The sequence below is a fragment of the Pundamilia nyererei genome, unplaced genomic scaffold (genome assembly GCF_000239375.1).
Source record: "Pundamilia nyererei isolate P.nyererei 1_Seehausen unplaced genomic scaffold, PunNye1.0 scaffold00101, whole genome shotgun sequence".
Taxonomy (NCBI): domain Eukaryota; kingdom Metazoa; phylum Chordata; class Actinopteri; order Cichliformes; family Cichlidae; genus Pundamilia; species Pundamilia nyererei.
Genome location: NW_005187502.1, coordinates 1,393,711 through 1,409,379, shown reverse-complemented (window position 1 = coordinate 1,409,379; position 15,669 = coordinate 1,393,711).

Sequence of the window (15,669 nt, the reverse complement as noted above, 5' to 3'; positions counted from 1 at the left end):
TGAGACTGCCTCGCATGAGTCACAACACAAAATAACCCTTATTTATATAATAGCGGTCATTTATGCTGCCCCACCCTTTAAAACCAACATCCAGCTTACTTCTGATTGGTTGCCCCTCACAAACAGAAGATTTGAACAGCAGGTGGATTTGGCCTATGTGCTCAAAGATGTATCAAAGACCATATAAAAGATAAAGATAAACTAGGGAAGAACATAAAAGGTCCCATTCAAAATGAGCGTTTAATTGTGCAAAGTCTTCTTCACGTGGAGGTTCAGCCACCAAGTCAAAGCTCTGATATTTAACCTGAGCACTGTAACCACCCCCCTTCAACAAAGCTATGCAGCTGCTCTCCAGGTCCTTTCTGTGTGCCAGACAGCTGCTGTTTTCTCCTCCTGTTCAGCTGTGATGGAGTTTGGACGTACGCTCAGTCGGGGAGAGATAACTGTTACGCCTCCGCTCAGTTTGGCTCGGCTCTCCTCGGTTTATTTCAGCTCCCACTCAGGGATTTTTCAGACACACAGAGCCAGCTAATCCTCTGTCTGCTGTGCTGCAGACTATTTATCTCTCTATTGAACTTCATTAGCTGAGAAGTTAAAATTCACACCTTTACACTATGTGGGTGTTTTGTTCTGTCTATCATAGCATCGCAGGATGTCCGTCCAACCTCAATAACAGACTCACCTCTCCAGAAATATTTTAACTGAACCTAAATTTTGACAAAGCAAATTTGGTAGTTTTTCAGCCAACATTAGCAAAGTTGTGTCATTTTAAAAATGGGGGGAATTTAATGTCACCAGGCTCATAAACAATCACTCCAGTATGAAGACTTTTTTGGTGTGCAGTACAGTAATAACAGTGCTGGATCTTTCTGTCTGCTCTCTGGTCAAAGATCCTGAGAGACACAGTGTCTGGTTATTGCCATTCAGAGGTCAGCGAGCCTCCTGGAGTGAGAGTGGGTGTTTGCTCCATGTAGCCCCATTTCCTCTCTGCTTCTGGAGCAGTGTGATTGCAGTTTTCTGGTGGAGTGATACTCTTGACTTAAGGCTGGAGACATCAGGATGAACAACTAGACTTAAATCTTCAAATCTCCCTGAGACAGAAGTGGGCGATGCATTGCTGTCTCTAATTTTACATGTTTCAGATGTCTGTAATGCAAGGTCTCTTGTTATTGTGGTATAAATGATAAATTTTAATAATTTATTTATTATTGTGTTATAAAACTAACTTTTTAAAAAAAGTTACATATTTACTGTGTTCTGTTCAGGAATGTGAGGAAATTACTAGTATTACTTAGTAACTGGAAAAAAGAAATGAAAAATAGGGTAGAGGATAAAATGGACAACAGGTAGCGTGTTCTCCTATCTCTTTTTGGCAGATCTGAAAAGGGGAGGCAATGCCATCTTACTTGGAAGGAAGTGTCCACTGGTGGGAACTTAGGATTGCACTACACTTTGTAACCTTCATAAAAACAACAAAATTATGGCCTTTGTTTCAGAAAAAATACGCATAAAACCCCCCAAAAACATAAATAATATTTAATGAATGTTTTTGGTAATTACTAATAGTGTTTTAGGACAGCTGTAACATAAACCTTCCTTAGGGTGGTGATCTAATAAACACTGTATAGATATAGTCAACTTAACTTGCATAGTGTTATTCACTTTCAACTTTATGTTCTGTCTGAAAAATGTAATTCCAGATTTGAGTCATTTGTAATCAGTAATCTGTAATTTTTTAAATCAAAGTTACATTGAAAAACATTTTCCCAGTCAGTGAGGGTGCCATTTCCTTTTATGTTTGGCAATTTTTTTATAATACAGTTAATTTTAATTCACTTATCTTTCAACAAAAATAAAATAAATGTTGTTTTTTGATTGAATTACATACAAAAACTGTGTCCAGCTTTGCCCTTATTGATTCGTTTTAACTGATTGAATGAGACAGTCATAAGTTTGAGTAAATCTCTCGGGTTTGTTTGAAATCCCAATAGTGCTGCTTAGCCACAAGCTTGCTGACAAGTAAACCTCCATGTGCCATTACCATCACTGCATGATGCTCCTTTAAACACACATCTGAGGCCAGCCCAAAGACTTGCACACACACTTTGGAGGAGGCACTTCTTAAGAGCCTGTTGCCCTTTTATTAACCTTATTAAAGTTAACAATGTTATTCCAAGCTGTACCTGCGTGTTCTATCAAGGTTTACGGCCCCCGCAGAGCATTTAAAGGTAAGGGTGGGTCAGCCATCCACAGCTGTGGAGGAGGTGGGCGACACACATTAAGAGTCTGCACATGGAAATCTTTCGATGGGACAATGCTTTTACCAGATACACTAATAACTCTTTGGCTGCATGTTTGTGTGGTTGCAACAATGAGTGATTCCAATCATCTTATTCTCTCTGTTCTTGAACACCCCCATGTTGGAGAAGGTGATGCCTGGGTAATGACGCTGAGTAATGAAATGCAGATACTGTTGCAGTGAAGCCCTCTGTGAGCTCACTGCGTTATTGTTTCCATACACTCTTTGTGTAGAACGAATGCATATGTAAAATTCAAATCTCTAAATATTATGAGTGATATGATAAGAATCACAGAAAAGAAAAGTCAAACTTAAAAGTAAATTTTTCCATCCTTATGTCAGGAATCCTGAGCATCTGGTCCTTAGTCGGTTTAACTTGTGGGAGACATTAGGGAGGCTTGGGGGAGGACTTTGCCTGTGCTGAGCAGGGTGAGGGATCCTCTGAGAGGTTCCAGCCATTTGTCGTGGTTGATGGCCAGTAGCCGGCTTGGTGCCGCAGTGATACAGTACCGAAACACAAGGATTTGTTGCCACTGGAAGAGCTCCCTTTTTCCAGTTACATCAGAACTAAAATTTCCACATCATTTTACCAAGAAAAAATAAAAACACTGTCAGAGGAAGCAGATGTAAAAGGAAGAAAATGAGCAAGCGCAACTCAGAGAGAAGAATGATGACTTTTATTTGTTTGAATACGAAGCATTCTTTCTCTTTTTGTTGAGGTAGGACGAGATCCTTGGCTGTTCCCTTCCAAAGCACACAGGGTACTAAATTGGTTACTGGCGGGCAGGACATGCTCACTTGCATTACAAAGAACCCGAAAACAGCTTTACAGACCATGTGCTCTGTTTGACAACCAGGCCATGTGATGCTGAGTAATAGCCTGCACTCTGAGACAGAGAAAAAGATTTAGAAAGTAAATTTAAAGGATGAATTTTTACGTGCTGCTATTAATGAAAGAACGAAATTAAGCATTTCAGGTGCTCCTGGCCTGTCTGACTCGTGTCTCTGGAAGCATGAAATCAGGAGCTGGTCACGGCATTGGACAGAACATGCAGGCGTGTGCCAGAAAATGTGCTGCTGTTCCATTGCCACGGTAAGCGGAGGTGGCAGGTCATTTGGATCTGGCTTGCTTGTTGTGGATTCTGTGTTTTCTCTACCATGTTACAGAGCATCTAAGCTTAGCCGGCTCAGGCTGGGCCAAACAGCAGCCTTTCGTCTCCATCTGGGGAAAGAGGAGCTCTGGATGACCACTGCCAAATTGAGCCTTTCCACAGACTTTAGGACCTTCTATCACCGTATCCAACAAACACTGTACTGCCACTATACTCTCCAGCCTCCACATTTTATCTATCCCTCTTTAGCCACGAGTCTGTCGCCACGTTTTCTGTCTGCCTAAGTATTCTTCTCCATGCCTCTATGTCTTTCCTTACCCTATACATCATTCGTGATTTTTGGAAAGTGTGATAGGAAGGCAGTTTAACCACTCAGACTTGGACAAGATGCCAGGTTCCCTCTAAGATATTTCATTCTAGCCATTTTGCTAGATCATTCTACTCAATCCTCATCTTAACTTTAGTGTGACTGTTAAAACTGTTGTAGCTGAAAATACTACTAACTCTTCACGTGGTTAATGGATCCTGCAGACTGTATGCAATCAGTTACGTTGATTAGAGTTGTCCTTTTGTCCCGAGCTCTGTCTTCCACATGCTTGACAGCCCGTTTAAGCTTCAAGGTGTGACGAAGCATGGATTGGTTAGGTGTTCACTGCATGAGATGAAAGAAAATAAATGTTTTTGGAACAGTCTGGCCTGTCCTGTCTTGGAAATATAACTTTGATAAGTTCCTGCAACCTCGATTTTTTCCTCCCGCAGAGTGAAGCGTGATCTCAGCGAGAGCCACGAATTGTTTGTAAACCATAAAAAGACCTAAATCTAGAGTTCAGCCCACAGTAGTGAAATGGTCAATATGTGATTTGAGGACGCTTGTTTGCTCCAAGTGATTTTTCCATGCTGAGGAACACTAATTAATATCTTGCAAAAACCACTATATTTTTTTCTCTTTGAAATTATGGACTCGTTCAGAAACCATAAATATCTCTGAAGATGATATCGCGGGGCTCTTTCCCTCACCTTTTTAATGTGGAGAATGATGTGCTGATTAGTTCTGGTAATGGGAGGCTTGTAGGCCTGCGAGTAGTGCAGGCTCCTGCTGTTAAATCAGGGCTGCTTAACTATTGTATTTTGTACTACTACTTTTGTCTCATAGGTGATGCCACATGGCCACTTGATCATTGCAGGAATTGCTGCTCCTCCTATTCTTTCCTTCTCCCACAGAGCAAAAGCTGCCTGGGGACAGAGGGCTGATGACATATTCTGTCTGTTGGCTGTGAACAAGGACAGCTAAACACTTCTGCTTTTGTTTGACACTGGATTCAGTTTATATGTATCCTCCCACCTACTGTCTGTCTAGAGTTTCTCCCTTTGGATGAAAACTAAGTACAGGAATCCTCATCATCACTGTAATTCTTATCTCTTCCTGTTGCAGAAACCCATCTTTGTTTTGAATGTGATTAATCTTCGTCTGCCTGCATGGACACTTTAATCAGGTTATTTATATCAATTTGTATCTCAGATGTTGTGCTCCTTCAATGATTCTTGCTTCAGATGATTTTCAGGCTTTGGCTAATACAACAGCCATGGCTGGAGGCGTGATGCTTTCAGTCTGTCTGTCTGTTTATCCCACACTGATTATGAAATGAATAAAGTTAGGGAATTTCTTCAGTGTTCCCTTGGAGTCAGCTTGAGATTTTGCTGGTCAGGTAGTTATTTTCATGAATAAACATTGTTACACTGTCTGGTCAGTAGAAGTTCTAATCTCTGGGTTCTCACGGTGTGGTCTGCAGACCAGTGGCAGCTCTCAGCAAGTTTTTGCGTATTAATGAAAACTAAATAAATGTTCTCATTTTGTTGTATTCCCAAATAAAAACAAACAAATAAATAACAGCCACTTTATTTCTGGTTTAGGATCTGTAAATTAGAACTAAAATAATAACATACAGCACTACCACTTGTACCAACTACTACCAGTATTCAAAAGGAAAGTCAAACCCCTGACATTTAAAACTAATGTTTGAACATGTGTGTGCCAGGTTAGAAATGTAACCTTTTGCAGGTTCTCTTATGCTGCCAGAAAAGCTATCTGGCCTTAATGTGTTAAAGAATAAATGATTGATTTTGGAATAACTTTATTTCATGGGTGAATTTTTTCTGTTCAGGCCTCAGCTTTGTGCTGGTAATCACCCTGTTAACTGACGCTTAACTGGGTGTGGTGACACTTTCTCTCAGCTGAACACAGGATACACACACATGCACACGCACGAAACACATACACTGATACGCCCTCACTATCACCCTCCCTACCCCGGATCCACGCCTCCTCCCATGCTTACCTACAATCCGATGTGGACACCGGATCGAAGATTGCAGCGGTCCCAGATCAGCTGTACACACTGGAATACTCTCCCATGTTGCTTGTCTGTGTTTTATTGTGTTATGGTGTGTTGATATCTGTGCATTCCTGGATTATCCTTTTGTGTTACACATTTCGATGTTTTTTTTCCCCTTGCTACCTAGCCTGGACTGTGTCCCCAATGTGATGTCTGTGTATTGTATGTACGGTTGGCACGGTCTGTCATCTCTGTTTTTGGCAACTGGAACTGACAAATAAAGGCTATCTCATCTCATCTCATCAAAACTACAAGAACGCCCAGGTTTGAGCAGCAGAATGTCTATTTGAAGCATCATTTACCCTCAGTTCTGCTGCTTTGTCAGTAAAGTTTTCGAAATCAGCTACTATGAGTTTAATAAAACCTTTATTAAATTCAAAATAGAGACCGTAAACTGCACCTTGTACATTTGAAAGCACACCACAGGGAGGAGGTAATTCCACTTTTCTTTACTCTCTGCTGGTCTTTTTTTGCTATGCTTGAGTCCGTCTTTCCTCTTTCCCCTCTCACCTGGAGAATAGGAAGGTAAATCAAGCCTTGAGTGGATTAGTCGACACAGTCTGCAGCTGCTTCTTTTGCTGCCGCTCGTGTGTGTCTGCCACCATTTTTTTTTCCTGTAACGATGGCCCTCAGACATGTTCACAAGGCAATATTTGAAATACTGATCTGCTGAAAAAGCTCCCACATGTTGTCACAACGCTATTTCCCCAGAAGTCTGGCGAATCTCACGAACGTTGTGCTCTCTATTTTCCTTGAAAGATATATGAGGGGGGTCAATAACTCATTCGGCACCTGGGAGAAAGTGCAGTTGCAGGAAACCGAGTCAAAACCCAGCGTTCATTTCCTGTATTCGAACAAGTTCATTTTCAGCAGACATGCAGACAGTTTGTCTTTCTTTATGTACATCAGTTCAAGGAGGGAAATGGGCTCAGCATCCATGCTGTGCAGTCCACACATGAAGTTCCACACAGACTGATAAATTTGTCTCCCAGCAATCCACATGCCCCTACTGTGGTGTGTGTAAGCAAAGAGTGCTGAAGTTACAATGTTATTGCAAGAGTTATATTTTACTAACTTTGTAGTGGTAGTTTAGTCCCTGTAATTTCCTCATCATGCACTGCTCTTGCAAAACCCCTGAGGTTGTTGACCTATGTGACTGGCAATTTGATGTGTATCATTTTTAATGCATTTCATTGTCTGGTTTTTTTGTGTGTGTTTAACATAAAGGAGATCTGTGAAAAACACTGTTATTTTCTGTGACCGCTGTGGAGGTGTGGGCGTGAGAGGGGAAGTGCTGTTTGGCAGTCAGAGTGGTTACTTCCTCCATACGGAGCACTTTGGAGACACTGGCTTCTCCGATTTCTCCGAAGATCATTTCGGTCATCCTGCTGGACTTGGGGACCTCGGGGATGGGCAGGTCCAGCACTGGCCACAACAGAACCTCGTGGTCCACTACTAGACACTGCCAGGCCCACTACATGCCGCTGCTGCACGAGAGGGTCCAGAGAAGTCGGGCCAAAACAAATGAAATGAGGCCAGAAGAGCTGTACAAGAAGCAAGTCAGTCCTCCCTTTAGTGGTGAAAAGTTGGCTCAGTCTTCTTCTTTCATCTTCTCTTATTTTGATTCTCACCGTCTGTGCGAGACACTGTTTGCATATACATGATCCGTACATATGCTCATGCATCTGGCCCAAGATTTATCTCTCTCTTGACTTTTTATAGTGTCCACACACAGTGATTTGACCAAGTCTGTGGTTGTTTCCTTGGCTCGTTCCCCTGCCCCTCTCTCTTTCTTCCTCCTTGCTTGTCCACCCATACATACTTATATTTAATTTCAGTTTTGCAGAGTCCTTGTTTAGCTCATGGCTCCTCTACTGCTCTTTCTGTTGTTGTTATTTGAAATTGGTGTTTTTTTAGGGTCACAGGGTTCAGGCTGACACAATGATCACATAAGACCAGTACAGTGGCAGCTTTTCCTCTTATCTCTTTGTCCATTTTTTTTCTGACCTGCTAATGGAGTTGATGTGTTTCCCATCATGTCCCATTGGCACTAGCATCAGACAAGCTGTTGAGGTTTTCTCAGCAGGGACAAGAAGGAAACTGTTGTCAATAGGAATAAAGCGTTCAGTCACCGAGAGCGAGGACAGGAGGGGAGACTTCACACCTGGGAGAAAAAAAATTCTTTGGGACTCTTGTTCTTTCCCTCCCCCCGACCGAGTATCTCAGAACTGCCAGTACTAATGACATTACCATATCTCTTTCCCCCTTCCTCTGCCCTTCCTACACCCATCACCTCATCCCATGTCTCTTTAAATGCTTTTTTGAATATATTATGTGAGATGTTCTGTAGGGAGTTCCAAGTTGTAAATGATTGAGAGGACCAGCTGCCCTCAGACAGCTTTTGTTAGCTACAAAGCAAACTTTCTGGTGATGAGGATGCCAGAACTAGGCACTGCATGGTCCCATACCAGGGATAATATCACACACCACGATACAGTAAAACCACAGGGTTTAGTCTAATGACATGTGTGCACATGTGTTGTGTGTAAAAGTTCTCTTGGCCCCCCTTTTGTTGTACCATTTTCTTCACCAGAGAAACGGTGGGGTATGAGGCGCTAACACTGCACAGGAATCGTGTTGGGGATTAGAGAAAAGGGCAGGATATCATATTGATGTATCCTGTGCTGTATGTCCACTTAAAGATCTCAGACACTCAAAGCTCTAATCAGCTCCAAATGGAAAGCAGGGAGTTCAGAGTGGCAGATGACCGTCTGTCTGTCCGGGTGCCCAACAACAGCAGCAGCAGCAGCAGCAGCAGACGGAGAGCATGACATCAGCTCTCCCACAAAACGTCCAGAGCTGCCAGTACACACTGACTCTAACCCGGTCAGAACCCAGTTCAGTCAGTCGCTCGTCCAGCTGTCAACGTCAACCATCAATCAGTCCTTTTCAGCTCTGACTTACTCTGCTTCTGTCTGTGGTGATTTTTCTCTCTCTCCTTTCTCTCTGTTGCCCTGTGCTCTGATGAAAGACACTCTCAGAGAGGTAGCCAAGCCACTTGTCTTTGTTTTGACGTTTCAGTGGCTCTGCTGTGGATATGTTTAGAACTTCTTCACGTGATCAGTGTTAGTTCAAAGGCTTTAAAGCACCGCGTGGTTGTGTTTGTGGAGTTTGAAACTGGGGGGCCTTTTCTGGAGAATTAGTGAAGGGGTCTTTGATGCAGTTTGACTGCATTCAGTATGAGCCTGACCTTTAATGCATCACCTAGTTTGGTGGATCACAGCCAGGCTGAGGACCAGAAGTGAGCAGCAAACAAGTATCTGCTACCACTCTCCATCAGCTGTGCTCCAAGACTGTGTTGTGTTTGGATGTAACCCCACTCACTCACTGGTTTTGTGCTCTCTCCGTCTTGAGTGCTTCACCTCCCCCCTGCTTAATCTTGAAACCATCAGCTCCCCAGTCTGGTTCTCTTTAAATTGAATTTGAAATCTTCATTCTTTTTATAAGCTGGGTGAGTAAAACCCTGAAAGGCCTTGTGGATTTCAGCATCCGCTGTTCTGAGAGGATTCAGATTTAGCCACGGGCCTCTTGTTCCACGAGGCCTGCGTCTCACACTGTAACCAACAAACTTACACATGCAATAGTGTTGACCTGTGCATGGCTCACATAGACCTGGATTAATGCAAAAAGAGTGCTATCCTTGTGCACTCATGGCATCATTTGGTCTAAAGCCAAGCCTGTTCATTTCACTTTACATTCAGTTGTTGAAAGAGTTCAGAGCAGTCGAATTGCACTTTTATAAAAAGACTGACAACCCACTCATTAGAAAAGCGATATAGACCATTTATATTGAGTACGCTTTCTGTTTGTTCAGCAAACACACATCTGCTTTACTACAGAAAATTGAGTGTTTACAGACAGCAAAGGCGTGTGCATGGAAACCCTCGTGAGGCATAGGTGCCATCTGTTTTAATTAAAAAAAGAACAAGATTCATATTGAACTTTTTAACTGATCAAAAAGAAGTGGGACTCTTAGTTGCCTGACATGGTGTTCAGTGTTTTTTCTAATCAGGGAGAACAACAGGAAAAGCTGGGAATATATCAAGGACTTTATTGCCTTTATGTTTCTTTTTGTTTCCAGTAACAAGCAGAACAATGACATCATTGTCTGTTAGCTATCTTGTAATAATTTAAAGTGTGGGTTTCTTTTTATACTTGTTTTTTCTAGGACACGTCCTTCTTACAGGGACTAGTATAGGGCGTATTGTGTTTTTGTTGCTTGTGCATCTGTGTATGTATTCATGCATATACAGATTGTGCCTTTTTTTTGTTACAATACAGGTGTTTGGCAGTCAGAGTGGTTTTTCGGATGGATGGAGGGACAGTTTCCATTCATCCACTTTCTTCCCCACCCATTAGTCTACCTCTCAAGATCACATAAACCAGTTACAATTCCACCTCTGTTTAAGCCAGATTTATTCACCCTCCTTCCTTCTTTGCAGTCTCATTCCTACATTATGGAGCCTGTTGCCCCGTTTACCCGCCTAGATCTTCTGATTCCTTCCTCTACCAGCGGGAAGGGGCTTGTGGTTTGGTTACTGCCTATTAAAGTAGATAGCTGCAGAGATTGGGAAGAAGATGAGCACACTTGACATCTTTATATGGAACAGACAGACTGAAGTCATGAATGTAACACATTCTGTCTGCTATAATCTCTTCATCACTTGGGTTTCTCTAAAATCTGCAGCTGATTTCTTTCTCTGGTTTTTGCTACAACTTGTTTTTACGCTGCAGATGGATTTTGTTGTGCTTTAAATCAGCTTTCCAGCCTGTGTTATTAAGTAAATATAGATTAGATTAGATGAAACTTTATTAATCCCTCGGGTGGGTTCCTCCGGGAAATTCGGACCCACTTCACCTTTGTCTCTGATGGATATATTTAACTGAAAATGCTTTATTGCTCAGTTACCTCTCTAATTGTTACTGCTACATTTGGCTGTATCCTTTGTATATTATGGTCTCCATTTGAAAGAATACATATTTTCATGTGCTGGCATCTTTTTTCTAGCCAGAATCATTGTGTCACAGAGACAATTGAGAAAGAAAAATCAAGATAATTTTCAATCCTTTCTTTAAATACAACTTTACTAAATAAGCATGTTTGTTCAGAATCCAGGGTTGTAACCCACCAGTGTGAGCATGTAAACATTTCTGAATTATGGCATACCTCAGGCGCTCAAGTAAAGCCCTTATGTCGGGACTTGAGGAAACCAGAAGGGTTTCATTTGATTCCTGAATTGTTATGGATGGCCAAAGAATAAGGCGTCTTGAACGCAGATGATGATGGGCAGGGCCTGTGCATGTTCAGGCTCTTTCTCCCTGGCCCCAAAGAAAACAGCACATAGTGTGGGGCAGATAGACTGATGCTAATGAAGGTGGCATTATGTTTCTGTGATATTTAGCCAGGCATAAGGGTGGAGCTCATACTTCACCTAGCCCACTAACCACTCCTCATTATCCCTAGCTAATCTGTCAAGAGGAACCCAAAGGGAAGGATGTGTCAGTCCCATTCACACAAGTGTTCCATGCCCTCACAGGCTGTTACCCACCTTTTACTGAAAAGCTTAAATTACTAGAAGAGTTTTCATCTGGATTTGCTGTTTCTCCAACAATTTTGATTTTGCAAAAAGAGAAATGCAGAAATATTGAGGTGGAAGATCAACTCAATGTTTGCACGAAACAACCTTGTGGTGAAGAAGGAGCTGAGCATTTACGTAGCAAGGGTGGAAATAATTTGACTGTAGATACAACCAAAATTAAGTTTCTATTCCCCTGGTTTTAGGTTTACCTTTAGGGAGAAAGCTTTAAGCAAGTAGTAGTGATTCTTTTACTGCAAAGGGCTGTTTAAAATTATTTAAGTATCTTGTATTTTCCGTAGGAGTACAACGTGGGATCCTCCAGGTGGAGCTGGAGAAACTTACTTTACTTAGTTGTTCTTAAATGAGAGTGATGGATAGGTGTATATACAGGAGCAAGATGTCTGCATTACCAACTCTTTCAAAAGTAAGAAGGCAAATACTGGGAGTACCGTGACCTTCTTGAAAGAAGGGTTCAATGGTAAAACGAAATCACTAAATGACATTATGAAATTTGAATACCACTGTGTTCAGGTGCCAGCAACATACTGAGTGACTCTCACTCTGGGGCCTATGTCAATTCAATTCACTAAGTACCAATCAAAGTCTAAGCTAATGTGGTTCAATTTACTACTACTACTGCAGCAGAATAAATATACCAACTACAATACATTGTGGTCAAGTCTTGGCATCACAACCATAAAAAGATCAAATACATCAGTATTGCATCAAGAAACCACAAGGAGTTCTTTCCAGATTCTGCCCCTTCCCAGCTTTCTTATTCTTCCCTTTTGTTCAGTAGAAACTGAGCAACTCTAGTGTCTCTTATTGTTAGCACAAAGCCAAAAGTGAAAACTGTCCTGCTTCAGACAAGCAAAACTATACGTTTCCTCTACTTTCTTCTTGATACTAAGATGTAAGCCAGCCTGTCATCTAGTGAGCCAAATGGACAGACAGGCAGACTTTAAAACGCACAGAAATACCAAACAACCATCTCGTCTTACTCAGAAACCTGTAGTCAGATGCAGCGTTCAGGTGTACGTGGCTAACATCACGGACACACCATTAATAAAACCTTAATTGTCCTCTTCCTAAAGCTCTGCCACCAAATCTCCACAGATTCCACCTTTATTTTGAGCTTGTGTAAGGTTGTAGAGGGGATACCAAGCAAAGGCTAAACAGCAGAGAGAAAACACACACACATCACGTTAATCTGACAGGTTTCCTAACCCAGGTCACTCATATGGAAACGCTCATGCCTCACCTGGGTAATTACAGCCAGTTGTTGGTCACTCTGTCTGGAAGGAGAGAGACGGTCCAGAGGAGGAGGTGTCACAGATGGAGAGAGAGAGACAAGAAAGAAGTAGACAATTCAGAACAACATGAAGACTTAAACCAGACATATGCTCTTTCTGTCTCTCTCACCTGTACTCACCAGATGGTCAGGACGTCTCACATCCATCCTAATCCGATTATGTTACAGAGATGAAAGAAATATTGTCCAATATCATCTTTCAGTGGTGCTTGGATCTGGCAAGTTAGCCTCATTTTGCACTTTTCATCGGTGCAGCATCAGAATTGACATGAAATGTGAGCGCTTGGGTGTGTAGCTAGCAGAACTAAAACGCTGCAGACAGTCAGACTCTTTAATTAAAGGGGGTTACTCAAGGAGCGCTTTCTATAAATTTCACTACACTCACTGTTCCACTGCCAAGTTCCAGCTCCATGAAATGCCACAGGAAATATTATACAATATTTAATTTCCACCTGCATCTCCCTGAAGACCAAGATTCTGTCAGCAGACCTTAAGGCAGACTTTGGGATTCCTCATTTTGTGGCTGGTCATGTCCCATAAATGTTGCTGTTGTTAGTTGCTAATAGGCTTCGCCCTTGCACCATAACATTGTGAGCCTTTAATGACATGCAAAGTGGAAAGTTTCATCTACTTTTGATGAATGAGCTAATTTTCAACTGAATGCAGTGAATACCAGGAAGAGGCAATAACTGGATTAAGCTCTGGAGCCTTCCAAGTTTTGTGGCTCACTCTGCAATGTCCATACAACTACTTGGCATGATCTTTGTTTCTGACAAAACCAGTAAGACAATAAACGATCTGTTGAAGAGCAGCTTACAGCGTCTAGGTAAGCAATTAAGTGGAATGGTGTGCTGTTTAATGAACAGGATGGTTCTGTCAGAGAAAAACTAGCATGGGCTCACAGTTCTTGATAATACAGAAAGTTGTGCAACATAGGAATGAAGGTTGACACACCACTTCATTTTAGTACTCTACTCTCCATTCAAGAGTAATGGTACACATGGTAAGAAGCACCACCTTGTGATTTTGTTACTATTTTCTGAGTTGAGCAGGCTATGTGATGAAAAATAAATAAATAATGAATTAGAGGAAGTTAATTGTATAAATTGTATGAATAAAATCTGGCTTATCGTGACTAACTGAGGAAGGTAAACCAGAAACCTATATCATGTTGCAGTTTTGAAATGCTCTCATTTAAAAGTTTGGTTTTGGCGTGGTTGTGATTGTTCATTTAAAAAAAAAAATTCAACTTGCCATTTGTTGCTAGAAAATATTCTCATGACACGAGCCAGGTGCTTATTTATATTTTAAAAGCCTCACTTGAATCCAAAATATATCCCTTTCCTTGCACTGTCTTACTTTGTATTTAGGCTACCTTCCAAATATTTTCATTAAAGTTCAATGGTCGACTGCAGCCCAGATTTACCGGATCAAGCACGTTGTTCACAAACAAGTACCTCTGAAATGAGCCAAAAGGGGCTAGATGATGATAGATGAAGCCAAATGCAAGGTTATGATAGGTACAGGGGAAGGAAGAAGGAAACTCCATATTGCAGCAGACGGGTCACAGTATGCTGTTGACTACTGAAAAACTTTTTGAACCATGTCTAGCACACTGGAGGGACAATTAAAACAAGAAGAAATCTACAGGTCCACCAGTCCCTATTCTATCATTCAAATGTCTGTATTGGTAATCAAGGAAAATCTCTGGAGTGATCCCGCAGCCATTATTCCAGGTCACTTTGGTTGACCTCAAATTTGTATTACTTTGGAAAAAAATGTCTCAAAGTGAAACCAGAAGGTCTACATGATACAAAGCCAATCTTAATAGGACATGGAGCGAAGGCGCAAGACACAAAATATGGAAAATGAGGTTCATGGTGCCATATAGTGTATTTATGGTTCCCTCATGGCCCAAGAACTGCCTGAAGATATCATGGGCTCACCTGGAGCTTTTAAAGATATTCTGTGCAAATTTAGATGCTGAATTGACTGCCTCTCTTGTACTCAAATTAGTCTGATTTAGTAAGTCAGATGCATTTGTCCTGGCTTAATGCCCTCAATCATTCATGCTTCCTTATCCAGTAGTGGCTATAGTATGTCACAGGACTTGCTTGATTAATATATACCACTTTCCTTTGTTTTTTTGCGGGTAATGTTTTTGTAGGCTGCAAATTCAGACGTTGAAAAACTGACAGAAAATGTGCAGGATTATAGGTGTTTCTCAAGATGTTCTCTGTATGTACATGAGTGTGCCTTTGTCCACCTCTGATCTCTCATCCATCCACCGGATCTCTGGCCACTTCTTAATTAGCTGTCACATTCTCCAGGCCTCACTGCCTGGAGAATGGCCCACAGCGAAAGAGAAACAAACTTGGGCCCAGACCCCTTTCCAGTGAGTTCATCAAGATTAATTGTACATGATTATACAAATTATAGAATTATATAAATAGTATAAACAGTTAAACGTTATCCTTAAAAATGAAACCCAATAAAAAAAATGAGCACAGGAAAATGCAAAGAAGAGGGAAAAGGGGACGGAAGAGGGAAGTCCTTTTCCACTGGGTGGAGAGCAGCTAAAAAATAAAAGGGGGTGGTAGCCAAGGAGTAAAAAGCAAATCATTTATTTACAATTAAAAAAAGCCCAGGGCATTTCAAAAACAACAAAAACTAAAATCAGGCTAGAAGTCCCTGTGCTGCTCAATGTCACACAGTGGAAGAAAGAGCTAATTAATACACCAGAATAATAATAAAGTTCTTACTATTTGAACATATTTCCTTACAAAATGGCTGACAATAGATATGTTTTTAGCTCCTGCCGTTAGCTTAATGTAAAAAGTAAGTAAGTAAAATTTATTTATATAGCACATTTCACAGATAAAAATCACAAAGTGCTTCACAATAGGATCAGACA